The 18,781-nt window shown below is 45.6% G+C and overlaps 14 non-coding genes and 1 pseudogene across 14 annotated transcripts; all 15 read left to right on the top strand.

Moving 5' to 3' along the window:
- The first annotated feature begins 643 nt into the window (after window positions 1–643).
- Window positions 644–834, top strand: LOC141188851 (U2 spliceosomal RNA). Its single transcript, XR_012262930.1, has one exon. It is a non-coding gene; the product is annotated as a U2 spliceosomal RNA (small nuclear RNA).
- Window positions 835–1,956: 1,122 nt separating this feature from the next.
- On the top strand, window positions 1,957–2,147 carry LOC141188850 (U2 spliceosomal RNA). Its single transcript, XR_012262929.1, has one exon. It is a non-coding gene; the product is annotated as a U2 spliceosomal RNA (small nuclear RNA).
- A 1,122-nt stretch (window positions 2,148–3,269) lies between these two features.
- LOC141184689 (U2 spliceosomal RNA) lies at window positions 3,270–3,460 on the top strand. The gene has a single exon (XR_012259421.1). It is a non-coding gene; the product is annotated as a U2 spliceosomal RNA (small nuclear RNA).
- A 1,119-nt stretch (window positions 3,461–4,579) lies between these two features.
- On the top strand, window positions 4,580–4,770 carry LOC141191360 (U2 spliceosomal RNA). The gene has a single exon (XR_012265357.1). It is a non-coding gene; the product is annotated as a U2 spliceosomal RNA (small nuclear RNA).
- A 1,119-nt stretch (window positions 4,771–5,889) lies between these two features.
- On the top strand, window positions 5,890–6,080 carry LOC141188849 (U2 spliceosomal RNA). Its single transcript, XR_012262928.1, has one exon. It is a non-coding gene; the product is annotated as a U2 spliceosomal RNA (small nuclear RNA).
- A 1,120-nt stretch (window positions 6,081–7,200) lies between these two features.
- On the top strand, window positions 7,201–7,391 carry LOC141188848 (U2 spliceosomal RNA). The gene has a single exon (XR_012262927.1). It is a non-coding gene; the product is annotated as a U2 spliceosomal RNA (small nuclear RNA).
- Window positions 7,392–8,512: 1,121 nt separating this feature from the next.
- LOC141188847 (U2 spliceosomal RNA) lies at window positions 8,513–8,703 on the top strand. Its single transcript, XR_012262926.1, has one exon. It is a non-coding gene; the product is annotated as a U2 spliceosomal RNA (small nuclear RNA).
- A 1,121-nt stretch (window positions 8,704–9,824) lies between these two features.
- LOC141188845 (U2 spliceosomal RNA) lies at window positions 9,825–10,015 on the top strand. Its single transcript, XR_012262925.1, has one exon. It is a non-coding gene; the product is annotated as a U2 spliceosomal RNA (small nuclear RNA).
- A 1,121-nt stretch (window positions 10,016–11,136) lies between these two features.
- LOC141184302 (U2 spliceosomal RNA) lies at window positions 11,137–11,327 on the top strand. The gene has a single exon (XR_012259070.1). It is a non-coding gene; the product is annotated as a U2 spliceosomal RNA (small nuclear RNA).
- Window positions 11,328–12,448: 1,121 nt separating this feature from the next.
- On the top strand, window positions 12,449–12,639 carry LOC141188844 (U2 spliceosomal RNA). The gene has a single exon (XR_012262924.1). It is a non-coding gene; the product is annotated as a U2 spliceosomal RNA (small nuclear RNA).
- A 1,121-nt stretch (window positions 12,640–13,760) lies between these two features.
- LOC141188843 (U2 spliceosomal RNA) lies at window positions 13,761–13,951 on the top strand. The gene has a single exon (XR_012262923.1). It is a non-coding gene; the product is annotated as a U2 spliceosomal RNA (small nuclear RNA).
- Window positions 13,952–15,071: 1,120 nt separating this feature from the next.
- On the top strand, window positions 15,072–15,163 carry LOC141186224 (U2 spliceosomal RNA; annotated as a pseudogene).
- A 794-nt stretch (window positions 15,164–15,957) lies between these two features.
- LOC141185978 (U2 spliceosomal RNA) lies at window positions 15,958–16,147 on the top strand. Its single transcript, XR_012260549.1, has one exon. It is a non-coding gene; the product is annotated as a U2 spliceosomal RNA (small nuclear RNA).
- Window positions 16,148–17,263: 1,116 nt separating this feature from the next.
- Window positions 17,264–17,454, top strand: LOC141188841 (U2 spliceosomal RNA). The gene has a single exon (XR_012262921.1). It is a non-coding gene; the product is annotated as a U2 spliceosomal RNA (small nuclear RNA).
- Window positions 17,455–18,568: 1,114 nt separating this feature from the next.
- LOC141188840 (U2 spliceosomal RNA) lies at window positions 18,569–18,759 on the top strand. Its single transcript, XR_012262920.1, has one exon. It is a non-coding gene; the product is annotated as a U2 spliceosomal RNA (small nuclear RNA).
- The last annotated feature ends 22 nt before the right edge of the window (window positions 18,760–18,781 follow it).

Genomic DNA, 18,781 nt, shown 5'->3' with positions numbered 1-18,781 from the left:
AATGCCTTTTCTGAAACGTTGTCTCCCTCTGCTGGAACACTGACTTCTTTCATTTAATGCCTGCAGACTATAAAAGAGAAACCAACCCAAAAAGTTTGGTTGATTAGTCTGTGGCATTCTTTTAAACTGTTGCTTATGGCGGTCTCTGTGAGCTTTTCAGTGACATTCAGCCATCCAGGTATCCCGCCTGCAGTAGACGGAATGTGGCAATGGAACGCTGGCTGCGCGTGTCATAGTACGCTCTGAGCCTTTGTATACCTGCGCACAGCAGCAGCCACCTTCAGTCTGCTGCTGGACAGCCAGCAGCAGCAGCAGCAGGAGAGGTAATTAATCAGCAACCCTCCTGCTAAGGGTAGACAGCTGCTCGTTCCACCCCCCCCCCCGCCTTAATTGGTTCTCCTCCCTTCCAACGGTGTTGAGGCGGGTGGGAACAGCCGGGGGTTGAGGGTACTGTGCTAAAAGAGGTGGAGTTATGCAGATCTAAAACGCGTGGATTGCAGCAGCAGCAAGCCGAAAAGTGCAGGCATGTGAGGGATCTAGAGGTTGACAGCATGTCTTCTTAACGGGAGTCCAGGTGGCCATCTCCACAAATGGACTTTTCAGAATCCTTGGGTGGCACCGTAGTCGGAAACCAATTCTGGTTATCGCTTCTCGGCCTTTTGGCTAAGATCAAGTGTAGTATCTGTTCTTATCAGTTTAATATCTGATACGTCCCCTATCTGGGGACCATATATTAAATGGATTTTTAGAACAGGGAGATGGAAAAAGAGCTTGCTCTGTCCACTCCACGCATTGACCTGGTATTGCAGTATCTCCAGGACCGGTGCACCCCTTCTTTAATGCAGTTTCTAAAATCAGAAAGAATTGAATTCAATGCTTTTTGTTCATTTTGCTTGTTTGTCGGATTTTGGGATGGACTCTTTGGCTTTGCTTTTCTTCTCCTCATTGGATTTTTCATGTTAAAAGTTGCATAAGCCAGATGACAAGCTCATTTTGGTTCAACTTCAGCAACTGTGCATTGCATTGCCATGTAATGTAATGTAATGCAATGCTATCTATCTAGCTCTCCCTCTATACTTCCTTTTGGATAAACAGACATATTAGGCAAGCATTTTGGAGCTTTCACCTAAATAACTACAGGTGGTGAGATAAGCTGCACAATATAATTGACCTTTCAGTATATTGTTGCACACACACCATCTATTTAGCAAATGCCCTTGTTATCAACAGCAGCCTTTTAAACTCACCTGAGCTAACAGGTATGTGAGCTGGTTACTCTGCTGCGCTTAAAATTTCTTTTTTGGTTTGCTACAATGCCTTTTCTGAAACGTTGTCTCCCTCTGCTGGAACACTGACTTCTTTCATTTAATGCCTGCAGACTATAAAAGAGAAACCAACCCAAAAAGTTTGGTTGATTAGTCTGTGGCATTCTTTTAAACTGTTGCTTATGGCGGTCTCTGTGAGCTTCTCAGTGACATTCAGCCATCCAGGTATCCCGCCTGCAGTAGACGGAATGTGGCAATGGAACGCTGGCTGCGCGTGTCATAATAGGCTCTGAGCCTTTATATACCTGCGCACAGCAGCAGCCACCTTCAGTCTGCTGCTGGACAGCCAGCAGCAGCAGCAGCAGGAGAGGTAATTAATCAGCAACCCTCCTGCTAAGGGTAGACAGCTGCTCGTTCCACCCCCCCCCCCCGCCTTAATTGGTTCTCCTCCCTTCCAACGGTGTTGAGGCGGGTGGGAACAGCCGGGGGTTGAGGGTACTGTGCTAAAAGAGGTGGAGTTATGCAGATCTAAAACGCGTGGATTGCAGCAGCAGCAAGCCGAAAAGTGCAGGCATGTGAGGGATCTAGAGGTTGACAGCATGTCTTCTTAACGGGAGTCCAGGTGGCCATCTCCAAAAATGGACTTTTCAGAATCCTTGGGTGGCACCGTAGTCGGAAACCAATTCTGGTTATCGCTTCTCGGCCTTTTGGCTAAGATCAAGTGTAGTATCTGTTCTTATCAGTTTAATATCTGATACGTCCCCTATCTGGGGACCATATATTAAATGGATTTTTAGAACAGGGAGATGGAAAAAGAGCTTGCTCTGTCCACTCCACGCATTGACCTGGTATTGCAGTATCTCCAGGACCGGTGCACCCCTTCTTTAATGCAGTTTCTAAAATCAGAAAGAATTGAATTCAATGCTTTTTGTTCATTTTGCTTGTTTGTCGGATTTTGGGATGGACTCTTTGGCTTTGCTTTTCTTCTCCTCATTGGATTTTTCATGTTAAAAGTTGCAGAAGCCAGATGACAAGCTCATTTTGGTTCAACTTCAGCAACTGTGCATTGCATTGCCATGTAATGTAATGTAATGCAATGCTATCTATCTAGCTCTCCCTCTATACTTCCTTTTGTATAAACAGACATATTAGGCAAGCATTTTGGAGCTTTCACCTAAATAACTACAGGTGGTGAGATAAGCTGCACAATATAATTGACCTTTCAGTATATTGTTGCACACACACCATCTATTTAGCAAATGCCCTTGTTATCAACAGCAGCCTTTTAAACTCACCTGAGCTAACAGGTATGTGAGCTGGTTACTCTGCTGCGCTTAAAATTTCTTTTTTGGTTTGCTACAATGCCTTTTCTGAAACGTTGTCTCCCTCTGCTGGAACACTGACTTCTTTCATTTAATGCCTGCAGACTATAAAAGAGAAACCAACCCAAAAAGTTTGGTTGATTAGTCTGTGGCATTCTTTTAAACTGTTGCTTATGGCGGTCTCTGTGAGCTTCTCAGTGACATTCAGCCATCCAGGTATCCCGCCTGCAGTAGACGGAATGTGGCAATGGAACGCTGGCTGCGCGTGTCATAATAGGCTCTGAGCCTTTATATACCTGCGCACAGCAGCAGCCACCTTCAGTCTGCTGCTGGACAGCCAGCAGCAGCAGCAGCAGGAGAGGTAATTAATCAGCAACCCTCCTGCTAAGGGTAGACCGCTGCTCGTTCCACCCCCCCCCCCCGCCTTAATTGGTTCTCCTCCCTTCCAACGGTGTTGAGGCGGGTGGGAACAGCAGGGGGTTGAGGGTACTGTGCTAAAAGAGGTGGAGTTATGCAGATCTAAAACGCGTGGATTGCAGCAGCAGCAAGCCGAAAAGTGCAGGCATGTGAGGGATCTAGAGGTTGACAGCATGTCTTCTTAACGGGAGTCCAGGTGGCCATCTCCACAAATGGACTTTTCAGAATCCTTGGGTGGCACCGTAGTCGGAAACCAATTCTGGTTATCGCTTCTCGGCCTTTTGGCTAAGATCAAGTGTAGTATCTGTTCTTATCAGTTTAATATCTGATACGTCCCCTATCTGGGGACCATATATTAAATGGATTTTTAGAACAGGGAGATGGAAAAAGAGCTTGCTCTGTCCACTCCACACATTGACCTGGTATTGCAGTATCTCCAGGACCGGTGCACCCCTTCTTTAATGCAGTTTCTAAAATCAGAAAGAATTGAATTCAATGCTTTTTGTTCATTTTGCTTGTTTGTCGGATTTTGGGATGGACTCTTTGGCTTTGCTTTTCTTCTCCTCATTGGATTTTTCATGTTAAAAGTTGCAGAAGCCAGATGACAAGCTCATTTTGGTTCAACTTCAGCAACTGTGCATTGCATTGCCATGTAATGTAATGTAATGCAATGCTATCTATCTAGCTCTCCCTCTATACTTCCTTTTGGATAAACAGACATATTAGGCAAGCATTTTGGAGCTTTCACCTAAATAACTACAGGTGGTGAGATAAGCTGCACAATATAATTGACCTTTCAGTATATTGTTGCACACACACCATCTATTTAGCAAATGCCCTTGTTATCAACAGCAGCCTTTTAAACTCACCTGAGCTAACAGGTATGTGAGCTGGTTACTCTGCTGCGCTTAAAATTTCTTTTTTGGTTTGCTACAATGCCTTTTCTGAAACGTTGTCTCCCTCTGCTGGAACACTGACTTCTTTCATTTAATGCCTGCAGACTATAAAAGAGAAACCAACCCAAAAAGTTTGGTTGATTAGTCTGTGGCATTCTTTTAAACTGTTGCTTATGGCGGTCTCTGTGAGCTTCTCAGTGACATTCAGCCATCCAGGTATCCCGCCTGCAGTAGACGGAATGTGGCAATGGAACGCTGGCTGCGCGTGTCATAATAGGCTCTGAGCCTTTATATACCTGCGCACAGCAGCAGCCACCTTCAGTCTGCTGCTGGACAGCCAGCAGCAGCAGCAGCAGGAGAGGTAATTAATCAGCAACCCTCCTGCTAAGGGTAGACAGCTGCTCGTTCCACCCCCCCCCGCCTTAATTGGTTCTCCTCCCTTCCAACGGTGTTGAGGCGGGTGGGAACAGCCGGGGGTTGAGGGTACTGTGCTAAAAGAGGTGGAGTTATGCAGATCTAAAACGCGTGGATTGCAGCAGCAGCAAGCCGAAAAGTGCAGGCATGTGAGGGATCTAGAGGTTGACAGCATGTCTTCTTAACGGGAGTCCAGGTGGCCATCTCCACAAATGGACTTTTCAGAATCCTTGGGTGGCACCGTAGTCGGAAACCAATTCTGGTTATCGCTTCTCGGCCTTTTGGCTAAGATCAAGTGTAGTATCTGTTCTTATCAGTTTAATATCTGATACGTCCCCTATCTGGGGACCATATATTAAATGGATTTTTAAAACAGGGAGATGGAAAAAGAGCTTGCTCTGTCCACTCCACGCATTGACCTGGTATTGCAGTATCTCCAGGACCGGTGCACCCCTTCTTTAATGCAGTTTCTAAAATCAGAAAGAATTGAATTCAATGCTTTTTGTTTATTTTGCTTGTTTGTCGGATTTTGGGATGGACTCTTTGGCTTTGCTTTTCTTCTCCTCATTGGATTTTTCATGTTAAAAGTTGCAGAAGCCAGATGACAAGCTCATTTTGGTTCAACTTCAGCAACTGTGCATTGCATTGCCATGTAATGTAATGTAATGCAATGCTATCTATCTAGCTCTCCCTCTATACTTCCTTTTGGATAAACAGACATATTAGGCAAGCATTTTGGAGCTTTCACCTAAATAACTACAGGTGGTGAGATAAGCTGCACAATATAATTGACCTTTCAGTATATTGTTGCACACACACCATCTATTTAGCAAATGCCCTTGTTATCAACAGCAGCCTTTTAAACTCACCTGAGCTAACAGGTATGTGAGCTGGTTACTCTGCTGCGCTTAAAATTTCTTTTTTGGTTTGCTACAATGCCTTTTCTGAAACGTTGTCTCCCTCTGCTGGAACACTGACTTCTTTCATTTAATGCCTGCAGACTATAAAAGAGAAACCAACCCAAAAAGTTTGGTTGATTAGTCTGTGGCATTCTTTTAAACTGTTGCTTATGGCGGTCTCTGTGAGCTTCTCAGTGACATTCAGCCATCCAGGTATCCCGCCTGCAGTAGACGGAATGTGGCAATGGAACGCTGGCTGCGCGTGTCATAATAGGCTCTGAGCCTTTATATACCTGCGCACAGCAGCAGCCACCTTCAGTCTGCTGCTGGACAGCCAGCAGCAGCAGCAGCAGGAGAGGTAATTAATCAGCAACCCTCCTGCTAAGGGTAGACAGCTGCTCGTTCCACCCCCCCCCGCCTTAATTGGTTCTCCTCCCTTCCAACGGTGTTGAGGCGGGTGGGAACAGCCGGGGGTTGAGGGTACTGTGCTAAAAGAGGTGGAGTTATGCAGATCTAAAACGCGTGGATTGCAGCAGCAGCAAGCTGAAAAGTGCAGGCATGTGAGGGATCTAGAGGTTGACAGCATGTCTTCTTAACGGGAGTCCAGGTGGCCATCTCCACAAATGGACTTTTCAGAATCCTTGGGTGGCACCGTAGTCGGAAACCAATTCTGGTTATCGCTTCTCGGCCTTTTGGCTAAGATCAAGTGTAGTATCTGTTCTTATCAGTTTAATATCTGATACGTCCCCTATCTGGGGACCATATATTAAATGGATTTTTAGAACAGGGAGATGGAAAAAGAGCTTGCTCTGTCCACTCCACGCATTGACCTGGTATTGCAGTATCTCCAGGACCGGTGCACCCCTTCTTTAATGCAGTTTCTAAAATCAGAAAGAATTGAATTCAATGCTTTTTGTTCATTTTGCTTGTTTGTCGGATTTTGGGATGGACTCTTTGGCTTTGCTTTTCTTCTCCTCATTGGATTTTTCATGTTAAAAGTTGCAGAAGCCAGATGACAAGCTCATTTTGGTTCAACTTCAGCAACTGTGCATTGCATTGCCATGTAATGTAATGTAATGCAATGCTATCTATCTAGCTCTCCCTCTATACTTCCTTTTGGATAAACAGACATATTAGGCAAGCATTTTGGAGCTTTCACCTAAATAACTACAGGTGGTGAGATAAGCTGCACAATATAATTGACCTTTCAGTATATTGTTGCACACACACCATCTATTTAGCAAATGCCCTTGTTATCAACAGCAGCCTTTTAAACTCACCTGAGCTAACAGGTATGTGAGCTGGTTACTCTGCTGCGCTTAAAATTTCTTTTTTGGTTTGCTACAATGCCTTTTCTGAAACGTTGTCTCCCTCTGCTGGAACACTGACTTCTTTCATTTAATGCCTGCAGACTATAAAAGAGAAACCAACCCAAAAAGTTTGGTTGATTAGTCTGTGGCATTCTTTTAAACTGTTGCTTATGGCGGTCTCTGTGAGCTTCTCAGTGACATTCAGCCATCCAGGTATCCCGCCTGCAGTAGACGGAATGTGGCAATGGAACGCTGGCTGCGCGTGTCATAATAGTCTCTGAGCCTTTATATACCTGCGCACAGCAGCAGCCACCTTCAGTCTGCTGCTGGACAGCCAGCAGCAGCAGCAGCAGGAGAGGTAATTAATCAGCAACCCTCCTGCTAAGGGTAGACAGCTGCTCGTTCCACCCCCCCCCCGCCTTAATTGGTTCTCCTCCCTTCCAACGGTGTTGAGGCGGGTGGGAACAGCCGGGGGTTGAGGGTACTGTGCTAAAAGAGGTGGAGTTATGCAGATCTAAAACGCGTGGATTGCAGCAGCAGCAAGCCGAAAAGTGCAGGCATGTGAGGGATCTAGAGGTTGACAGCATGTCTTCTTAACGGGAGTCCAGGTGGCCATCTCCACAAATGGACTTTTCAGAATCCTTGGGTGGCACCGTAGTCGGAAACCAATTCTGGTTATCGCTTCTCGGCCTTTTGGCTAAGATCAAGTGTAGTATCTGTTCTTATCAGTTTAATATCTGATACGTCCCCTATCTGGGGACCATATATTAAATGGATTTTTAGAACAGGGAGATGGAAAAAGAGCTTGCTCTGTCCACTCCACGCATTGACCTGGTATTGCAGTATCTCCAGGACCGGTGCACCCCTTCTTTAATGCAGTTTCTAAAATCAGAAAGAATTGAATTCAATGCTTTTTGTTCATTTTGCTTGTTTGTCGGATTTTGGGATGGACTCTTTGGCTTTGCTTTTCTTCTCCTCATTGGATTTTTCATGTTAAAAGTTGCAGAAGCCAGATGACAAGCTCATTTTGGTTCAACTTCAGCAACTGTGCATTGCATTGCCATGTAATGTAATGTAATGCAATGCTATCTATCTAGCTCTCCCTCTATACTTCCTTTTGGATAAACAGACATATTAGGCAAGCATTTTGGAGCTTTCACCTAAATAACTACAGGTGGTGAGATAAGCTGCACAATATAATTGACCTTTCAGTATATTGTTGCACACACACCATCTATTTAGCAAATGCCCTTGTTATCAACAGCAGCCTTTTAAACTCACCTGAGCTAACAGGTATGTGAGCTGGTTACTCTGCTGCGCTTAAAATTTCTTTTTTGGTTTGCTACAATGCCTTTTCTGAAACGTTGTCTCCCTCTGCTGGAACACTGACTTCTTTCATTTAATGCCTGCAGACTATTAAAGAGAAACCAACCCAAAAAGTTTGGTTGATTAGTCTGTGGCATTCTTTTAAACTGTTGCTTATGGCGGTCTCTGTGAGCTTCTCAGTGACATTCAGCCATCCAGGTATCCCGCCTGCAGTAGACGGAATGTGGCAATGGAACGCTGGCTGCGCGTGTCATAATAGGCTCTGAGCCTTTATATACCTGCGCACAGCAGCAGCCACCTTCAGTCTGCTGCTGGACAGCCAGCAGCAGCAGCAGCAGGAGAGGTAATTAATCAGCAACCCTCCTGCTAAGGGTAGACAGCTGCTCGTTCCACCCCACCCCCCGCCTTAATTGGTTCTCCTCCCTTCCAACGGTGTTGAGGCGGGTGGGAACAGCCGGGGGTTGAGGGTACTGTGCTAAAAGAGGTGGAGTTATGCAGATCTAAAACGCGTGGATTGCAGCAGCAGCAAGCCGAAAAGTGCAGGCATGTGAGGGATCTAGAGGTTGACAGCATGTCTTCTTAACGGGAGTCCAGGTGACCATCTCCACAAATGGACTTTTCAGAATCCTTGGGTGGCACCGTAGTCGGAAACCAATTCTGGTTATCGCTTCTCGGCCTTTTGGCTAAGATCAAGTGTAGTATCTGTTCTTATCAGTTTAATATCTGATACGTCCCCTATCTGGGGACCATATATTAAATGGATTTTTAGAACAGGGAGATGGAAAAAGAGCTTGCTCTGTCCACTCCACGCATTGACCTGGTATTGCAGTATCTCCAGGACCGGTGCACCCCTTCTTTAATGCAGTTTCTAAAATCAGAAAGAATTGAATTCAATGCTTTTTGTTCATTTTGCTTGTTTGTCGGATTTTGGGATGGACTCTTTGGCTTTGCTTTTCTTCTCCTCATTGGATTTTTCATGTTAAAAGTTGCAGAAGCCAGATGACAAGCTCATTTTGGTTCAACTTCAGCAACTGTGCATTGCATTGCCATGTAATGTAATGTAATGCAATGCTATCTATCTAGCTCTCCCTCTATACTTCCTTTTGGATAAACAGACATATTAGGCAAGCATTTTGGAGCTTTCACCTAAATAACTACAGGTGGTGAGATAAGCTGCACAATATAATTGACCTTTCAGTATATTGTTGCACACACACCATCTATTTAGCAAATGCCCTTGTTATCAACAGCAGCCTTTTAAACTCACCTGAGCTAACAGGTATGTGAGCTGGTTACTCTGCTGCGCTTAAAATTTCTTTTTTGGTTTGCTACAATGCCTTTTCTGAAACGTTGTCTCCCTCTGCTGGAACACTGACTTCTTTCATTTAATGCCTGCAGACTATAAAAGAGAAACCAACCCAAAAAGTTTGGTTGATTAGTCTGTGGCATTCTTTTAAACTGTTGCTTATGGCGGTCTCTGTGAGCTTCTCAGTGACATTCAGCCATCCAGGTATCCCGCCTGCAGTAGACGGAATGTGGCAATGGAACGCTGGCTGCGCGTGTCATAATAGGCTCTGAGCCTTTATATACCTGCGCACAGCAGCAGCCACCTTCAGTCTGCTGCTGGACAGCCAGCAGCAGCAGCAGCAGGAGAGGTAATTAATCAGCAACCCTCCTGCTAAGGGTAGACAGCTGCTCGTTCCACCCCCCCCCCCGCCTTAATTGGTTCTCCTCCCTTCCAACGGTGTTGAGGCGGGTGGGAACAGCCGGGGGTTGAGGGTACTGTGCTAAAAGAGGTGGAGTTATGCAGATCTAAAACGCGTGGATTGCAGCAGCAGCAAGCCGAAAAGTGCAGGCATGTGAGGGATCTAGAGGTTGACAGCATGTCTTCTTAACGGGAGTCCAGGTGGCCATCTCCACAAATGGACTTTTCAGAATCCTTGGGTGGCACCGTAGTCGGAAACCAATTCTGGTTATCGCTTCTCGGCCTTTTGGCTAAGATCAAGTGTAGTATCTGTTCTTATCAGTTTAATATCTGATACGTCCCCTATCTGGGGACCATATATTAAATGGATTTTTAGAACAGGGAGATGGAAAAAGAGCTTGCTCTGTCCACTCCACGCATTGACCTGGTATTGCAGTATCTCCAGGACCGGTGCACCCCTTCTTTAATGCAGTTTCTAAAATCAGAAAGAATTGAATTCAATGCTTTTTGTTCATTTTGCTTGTTTGTCGGATTTTGGGATGGACTCTTTGGCTTTGCTTTTCTTCTCCTCATTGGATTTTTCATGTTAAAAGTTGCAGAAGCCAGATGACAAGCTCATTTTGGTTCAACTTCAGCAACTGTGCATTGCATTGCCATGTAATGTAATGTAATGCAATGCTATCGATCTAGCTCTCCCTCTATACTTCCTTTTGGATAAACAGACATATTAGGCAAGCATTTTGGAGCTTTCACCTAAATAACTACAGGTGGTGAGATAAGCTGCACAATATAATTGACCTTTCAGTATATTGTTGCACACACACCATCTATTTAGCAAATGCCCTTGTTATCAACAGCAGCCTTTTAAACTCACCTGAGCTAACAGGTATGTGAGCTGGTTACTCTGCTGCGCTTAAAATTTCTTTTTTGGTTTGCTACAATGCCTTTTCTGAAACGTTGTCTCCCTCTGCTGGAACACTGACTTCTTTCATTTAATGCCTGCAGACTATAAAAGAGAAACCAACCCAAAAAGTTTGGTTGATTAGTCTGTGGCATTCTTTTAAACTGTTGCTTATGGCGGTCTCTGTGAGCTTCTCAGTGACATTCAGCCATCCAGGTATCCCGCCTGCAGTAGACGGAATGTGGCAATGGAACGCTGGCTGCGCGTGTCATAATAGGCTCTGAGCCTTTATATACCTGCGCACAGCAGCAGCCACCTTCAGTCTGCTGCTGGACAGCCAGCAGCAGCAGCAGCAGGAGAGGTAATTAATCAGCAACCCTCCTGCTAAGGGTAGACAGCTGCTCGTTCCACCCCCCCCCCCGCCTTAATTGGTTCTCCTCCCTTCCAACGGTGTTGAGGCGGGTGGGAACAGCCGGGGGTTGAGGGTACTGTGCTAAAAGAGGTGGAGTTATGCAGATCTAAAACGCGTGGATTGCAGCAGCAGCAAGCCGAAAAGTGCAGGCATGTGAGGGATCTAGAGGTTGACAGCATGTCTTCTTAACGGGAGTCCAGGTGGCCATCTCCACAAATGGACTTTTCAGAATCCTTGGGTGGCACCGTAGTCGGAAACCAATTCTGGTTTTCGCTTCTCGGCCTTTTGGCTAAGATCAAGTGTAGTATCTGTTCTTATCAGTTTAATATCTGATACGTCCCCTATCTGGGGACCATATATTAAATGGATTTTTAGAACAGGGAGATGGAAAAAGAGCTTGCTCTGTCCACTCCACGCATTGACCTGGTATTGCAGTATCTCCAGGACCGGTGCACCCCTTCTTTAATGCAGTTTCTAAAATCAGAAAGAATTGAATTCAATGCTTTTTGTTCATTTTGCTTGTTTGTCGGATTTTGGGATGGACTCTTTGGCTTTGCTTTTCTTCTCCTCATTGGATTTTTCATGTTAAAAGTTGCAGAAGCCAGATGACAAGCTCATTTTGGTTCAACTTCAGCAACTGTGCATTGCATTGCCATGTAATGTAATGTAATGCAATGCTATCTATCTAGCTCTCCCTCTATACTTCCTTTTGGATAAACAGACATATTAGGCAAGCATTTTGGAGCTTTCACCTAAATAACTACAGGTGGTGAGATAAGCTGCACAATATAATTGACCTTTCAGTATATTGTTGCACACACACCATCTATTTAGCAAATGCCCTTGTTATCAACAGCAGCCTTTTAAACTCACCTGAGCTAACAGGTATGTGAGCTGGTTACTCTGCTGCGCTTAAAATTTCTTTTTTGGTTTGCTACAATGCCTTTTCTGAAACGTTGTCTCCCTCTGCTGGAACACTGACTTCTTTCATTTAATGCCTGCAGACTATAAAAGAGAAACCAACCCAAAAAGTTTGGTTGATTAGTCTGTGGCATTCTTTTAAACTGTTGCTTATGGCGGTCTCTGTGAGCTTCTCAGTGACATTCAGCCATCCAGGTATCCCGCCTGCAGTAGACGGAATGTGGCAATGGAACGCTGGCTGCGCGTGTCATAATAGGCTCTGAGCCTTTATATACCTGCGCACAGCAGCAGCCACCTTCAGTCTGCTGCTGGACAGCCAGCAGCAGCAGCAGCAGGAGAGGTAATTAATCAGCAACCCTCCTGCTAAGGGTAGACAGCTGCTCGTTCCACCCCACCCCCCGCCTTAATTGGTTCTCCTCCCTTCCAACGGTGTTGAGGCGGGTGGGAACAGCCGGGGGTTGAGGGTACTGTGCTAAAAGAGGTGGAGTTATGCAGATCTAAAACGCGTGGATTGCAGCAGCAGCAAGCCGAAAAGTGCAGGCATGTGAGGGATCTAGAGGTTGACAGCATGTCTTCTTAACGGGAGTCCAGGTGACCATCTCCACAAATGGACTTTTCAGAATCCTTGGGTGGCACCGTAGTCGGAAACCAATTCTGGTTATCGCTTCTCGGCCTTTTGGCTAAGATCAAGTGTAGTATCTGTTCTTATCAGTTTAATATCTGATACGTCCCCTATCTGGGGACCATATATTAAATGGATTTTTAGAACAGGGAGATGGAAAAAGAGCTTGCTCTGTCCACTCCACGCATTGACCTGGTATTGCAGTATCTCCAGGACCGGTGCACCCCTTCTTTAATGCAGTTTCTAAAATCAGAAAGAATTGAATTCAATGCTTTTTGTTCATTTTGCTTGTTTGTCGGATTTTGGGATGGACTCTTTGGCTTTGCTTTTCTTCTCCTCATTGGATTTTTCATGTTAAAAGTTGCAGAAGCCAGATGACAAGCTCATTTTGGTTCAACTTCAGCAACTGTGCATTGCATTGCCATGTAATGTAATGTAATGCAATGCTATCTATCTAGCTCTCCCTCTATACTTCCTTTTGGATAAACAGACATATTAGGCAAGCATTTTGGAGCTTTCACCTAAATAACTACAGGTGGTGAGATAAGCTGCACAATATAATTGACCTTTCAGTATATTGTTGCACACACACCATCTATTTAGCAAATGCCCTTGTTATCAACAGCAGCCTTTTAAACTCACCTGAGCTAACAGGTATGTGAGCTGGTTACTCTGCTGCGCTTAAAATTTCTTTTTTGGTTTGCTACAATGCCTTTTCTGAAACGTTGTCTCCCTCTGCTGGAACACTGACTTCTTTCATTTAATGCCTGCAGACTATAAAAGAGAAACCAACCCAAAAAGTTTGGTTGATTAGTCTGTGGCATTCTTTTAAACTGTTGCTTATGGCGGTCTCTGTGAGCTTCTCAGTGACATTCAGCCATCCAGGTATCCCGCCTGCAGTAGACGGAATGTGGCAATGGAACGCTGGCTGCGCGTGTCATAATAGGCTCTGAGCCTTTATATACCTGCGCACAGCAGCAGCCACCTTCAGTCTGCTGCTGGACAGCCAGCAGCAGCAGCAGCAGGAGAGGTAATTAATCAGCAACCCTCCTGCTAAGGGTAGACAGCTGCTCGTTCCACCCCCCCCCCCGCCTTAATTGGTTCTCCTCCCTTCCAACGGTGTTGAGGCGGGTGGGAACAGCCGGGGGTTGAGGGTACTGTGCTAAAAGAGGTGGAGTTATGCAGATCTAAAACGCGTGGATTGCAGCAGCAGCAAGCCGAAAAGTGCAGGCATGTGAGGGATCTAGAGGTTGACAGCATGTCTTCTTAACGGGAGTCCAGGTGGCCATCTCCACAAATGGACTTTTCAGAATCCTTGGGTGGCACCGTAGTCGGAAACCAATTCTGGTTATCGCTTCTCGGCCTTTTGGCTAAGATCAAGTGTAGTATCTGTTCTTATCAGTTTAATATCTGATACGTCCCCTATCTGGGGACCATATATTAAATGGATTTTTAGAACAGGGAGATGGAAAAAGAGCTTGCTCTGTCCACTCCACGCATTGACCTGGTATTGCAGTATCTCCAGGACCGGTGCACCCCTTCTTTAATGCAGTTTCTAAAATCAGAAAGAATTGAATTCAATGCTTTTTGTTCATTTTGCTTGTTTGTCGGATTTTGGGATGGACTCTTTGGCTTTGCTTTTCTTCTCCTCATTGGATTTTTCATGTTAAAAGTTGCAGAAGCCAGATGACAAGCTCATTTTGGTTCAACTTCAGCAACTGTGCATTGCATTGCCATGTAATGTAATGTAATGCAATGCTATCTATCTAGCTCTCCCTCTATACTTCCTTTTGGATAAACAGACATATTAGGCAAGCATTTTGGAGCTTTCACCTAAATAACTACAGGTGGTGAGATAAGCTGCACAATATAATTGACCTTTCAGTATATTGTTGCACACACACCATCTATTTAGCAAATGCCCTTGTTATCAACAGCAGCCTTTTAAACTCACCTGAGCTAACAGGTATGTGAGCTGGTTACTCTGCTGCGCTTAAAATTTCTTTTTTGGTTTGCTACAATGCCTTTTCTGAAACGTTGTCTCCCTCTGCTGGAACACTGACTTCTTTCATTTAATGCCTGCAGACTATAAAAGAGAAACCAACCCAAAAAGTTTGGTTGATTAGTCTGTGGCATTCTTTTAAACTGTTGCTTATGGCGGTCTCTGTGAGCTTCTCAGTGACATTCAGCCATCCAGGTATCCCGCCTGCAGTAGACGGAATGTGGCAATGGAACGCTGGCTGCGCGTGTCATAATAGGCTCTGAGCCTTTATATACCTGCGCACAGCAGCAGCCACCTTCAGTCTGCTGCTGGACAGCCAGCAGCAGCAGCAGCAGGAGAGGTAATTAATCAGCAACCCTCCTGCTAAGGGTAGACAGCTGCATGTTCCACCCCCCCCCCGCCTTAATTGGTTCTCCTCCCTTCCAACGGTGTTGAGGCGGGTGGGAACAGCCGGGGGTTGAGGGTACTGTGCTAAAAGAGGTGGAGTTATGCAGATCTAAAACGCGTGGATTGCAGCAGCAGCAAGCCGAAAAGTGCAGGCATGTGAGGGATCTAGAGGTTGACAGCATGTCTTCTTAACGGGAGTCCAGGTGGCCATCTCCACAAATGGACTTTTCAGAATCCTTGGGTGGCACCGTAGTCGGAAACCAATTCTGGTTATCGCTTCTCGGCCTTTTGGCTAAGATCAAGTGTAGTATCTTTCGAAAAGGCGGTTTTGGATGTTGGCCGCCCTAGTAGATTGATACATTATGCACACTGGGGTTTAGGCGCTTGTTAGTACGCCAGGTGGCTAATATAGTCATCTGGTGGAAAGCATGGCCCCCCAGGATCGACGCCATTGGGCCGGGGAAGATCGAAAGCCCGAAGTGTGAAGTGCCCCAGGAGTGGTGACCCTGGGGTGCCTTAACTCACTGCGATTGGGAACCCCACTTGAGTTTATGGCACATTTGCACTAGCACTTCAATATTTCTTTCTTCACACACACCCTTATTCCGGGCCTTCTGGCCTTAGGATGGGGAATTTTTCAATTCCCGGTCGAAGGTCCGGGCAGTATTATACTGTGAAACCTTCACTATTTATTTAATTTTTTTTTTGTCACTGTGTGTCCACTTTTTCACGTGTGTCCACGTCCTTACTAGGATTTTGTCGGGATGCGGTTCCCTTACGGGTTCCTCTCTTGGCAGGTCTAGGGGGGGAGTGTGTGGCCATCAGGTTCCGCTCCCCCCTGAAACCCCCTGGCTCTCCTCTTTCGGGAGGAGAGCGTTGTTGGCTCCCCTCTTCCGGGAGGGGAGCACAGTCTTTGGCTCCCAGTGCCTTGCTCGGTTGAGAACTCGGGCAGGTATTGGGGGTAAGATTGGGTCGCCTCTGGCTCCGGCTGGAGGTGGCTATTTGTCCCTGTTCCTCGCTGTGGCCTTCTGGCTCGGAGGGACGGGGAATGGTTTGGGGGACCCTTCTCCTTTTGGAGAGGGTTTCAAGAAGACCAGCATCCTAGTGCACTTTTTTTGTGGCACTTGTCACTTTTTTAAGCGCACTCGAGTTTTGTACACGAATTCGGGCTTTCGATAGAAAGAGAAAAAAAAAATCTGTTCTTATCAGTTTAATATCTGATACGTCCCCTATCTGGGGACCATATATTAAATGGATTTTTAGAACAGGGAGATGGAAAAAGAGCTTGCTCTGTCCACTCCACGCATTGACCTGGTATTGCAGTATCTCCAGGACCGGTGCACCCCTTCTTTAATGCAGTTTCTAAAATCAGAAAGAATTGAATTCAATGCTTTTTGTTCATTTTGCTTGTTTGTCGGATTTTGGGATGGACTCTTTGGCTTTGCTTTTCTTCTCCTCATTGGATTTTTCATGTTAAAAGTTGCAGAAGCCAGATGACAAGCTCATTTTGGTTCAACTTCAGCAACTGTGCATTGCATTGCCATGTAATGTAATGTAATGCAATGCTATCTATCTAGCTCTCCCTCTATACTTCCTTTTGGATAAACAGACATATTAGGCAAGCATTTTGGAGCTTTCACCTAAATAACTACAGGTGGTGAGATAAGCTGCACAATATAATTGACCTTTCAGTATATTGTTGCACACACACCATCTATTTAGCAAATGCCCTTGTTATCAACAGCAGCCTTTTAAACTCACCTGAGCTAACAGGTATGTGAGCTGGTTACTCTGCTGCGCTTAAAATTTCTTTTTTGGTTTGCTACAATGCCTTTTCTGAAACGTTGTCTCCCTCTGCTGGAACACTGACTTCTTTCATTTAATGCCTGCAGACTATAAAAGAGAAACCAACCCAAAAAGTTTGGTTGATTAGTCTGTGGCATTCTTTTAAACTGTTGCTTATGGCGGTCTCTGTGAGCTTCTCAGTGACATTCAGCCATCCAGGTATCCCGCCTGCAGTAGACGGAATGTGGCAATGGAACGCTGGCTGCGCGTGTCATAATAGGCTCTGAGCCTTTATATACCTGCGCACAGCAGCATCCACCTTCAGTCTGCTGCTGGACAGCCAGCAGCAGCAGCAGGAGAGGTAATTAATCAGCAACCCTCCTGCTAAGGGTAGACAGCTGCTCGTTCCACCCCCCCCCGCCTTAATTGGTTCTCCTCCCTTCCAACGGTGTTGAGGCGGGTGGGAACAGCCGGGGGTTGAGGGTACTGTGCTAAAAGAGGTGGAGTTATGCAGATCTAAAACGCGTGGATTGCAGCAGCAGCAAGCCGAAAAGTGCAGGCATGTGAGGGATCTAGAGGTTGACAGCATGTCTTCTTAACGGGAGTCCAGGTGGCCATCTCCACAAATGGACTTTTCAGAATCCTTGGGTGGCACCGTAGTCGGAAACCAATTCTGGTTATCGCTTCTCGGCCTTTTGGCTAAGATCAAGTGTAGTATCTGTTCTTATCAGTTTAATATCTGATACGTCCCCTATCTGGGGACCATATATTAAATGGATTTTTAGAACAGGGAGATGGAAAAAGAGCTTGCTCTGTCCACTCCACGCATTGACCTGGTATTGCAGTATCTCCAGGACCGGTGCACCCCTTCTTTAATGCAGTTTCTAAAATCAGAAAGAATTGAATTCAATGCTTTTTGTTCATTTTGCTTGTTTGTCGGATTTTGGGATGGACTCTTTGGCTTTGCTTTTCTTCTCCTCATTGGATTTTTCATGTTAAAAGTTGCAGAAGCCAGATGACAAGCTCATTTTGGTTCAACTTCAGCAACTGTGCATTGCATTGCCATGTAATGTAATGTAATGCAATGCTATCTATCTAGCTCTCCCTCTATACTTCCTTTTGGATAAACAGACATATTAGGCAAGCATTTTGGAGCTTTCACCTAAATAACTACAGGTGGTGAGATAAGCTGCACAATATAATTGACCTTTCAGTATATTGTTGCACACACACCATCTATTTAGCAAATGCCCTTGTTATCAACAGCAGCCTTTTAAACTCACCTGAGCTAACAGGTATGTGAGCTGGTTACTCTGCTGCACTTAAAATTTCTTTTTTGGTTTGCTACAATGCCTTTTCTGAAACGTTGTCTCCCTCTGCTGGAACACTGACTTCTTTCATTTAATGCCTGCAGACTATAAAAGAGAAACCAACCCAAAAAGTTTGGTTGATTAGTCTGTGGCATTCTTTTAAACTGTTGCTTATGGCGGTCTCTGTGAGCTTCTCAGTGACATTCAGCCATCCAGGTATCCCGCCTGCAGTAGACGGAATGTGGCAATGGAACGCTGGCTGCGCGTGTCATAATAGGCTCTGAGACTTTATATACCTGCGCACAGCAGCAGCCACCTTCAGTCTGCTGCTGGACAGCCAGCAGCAGCAGCAGGAGAGGTAATTAATCAGCAACCCTCCTGCTAAGGGTAGACAGCTGCTCGTTCCACCCCCCCGCCTTAATTGGTTCTCCTCCCTTCCAACGGTGTTGAGGCGGGTGGGAACAGCCGGGGGTTGAGGGTACTGTGCTAAAAGAGGTGGAGTTATGCAGATCTAAAACGCGTGGATTGCAGCAGCAGCAAGCCGAAAAGTGCAGGCATGTGAGGGATCTAGAGGTTGACAGCATGTCTTCTTAACGGGAGTCCAGGTGGCCATCTCCACAAATGGACTTTTCAGAATCCTTGGGTGGCACCGTAGTCGGAAACCAATTCTGGTTATCGCTTCTCGGCCTTTTGGCTAAGATCAAGTGTAGTATCTGTTCTTATCAGTTTAATATCTGATACGTCCCCTATCTGGGGACCATATATTAAATGGATTTTTAGAACAGGGAGATGGAAAAAGAGCTTGCTCTGTCCACTCCACGCATTGACCTGGTATTGCAGTATCTCCAGGACCGGTGCACCCCTTCTTTAATGCAGTTTCTAAAATC

This window comes from Phyllobates terribilis, unplaced genomic scaffold (genome assembly GCF_046119375.1).
Source record: "Phyllobates terribilis strain yellow unplaced genomic scaffold, ASM4611937v1 Scaffold_40__1_contigs__length_11209783, whole genome shotgun sequence".
NCBI lineage: Eukaryota > Metazoa > Chordata > Amphibia > Anura > Dendrobatidae > Phyllobates > Phyllobates terribilis.
This window is presented reverse-complemented; position numbering and strand designations above follow the sequence as displayed.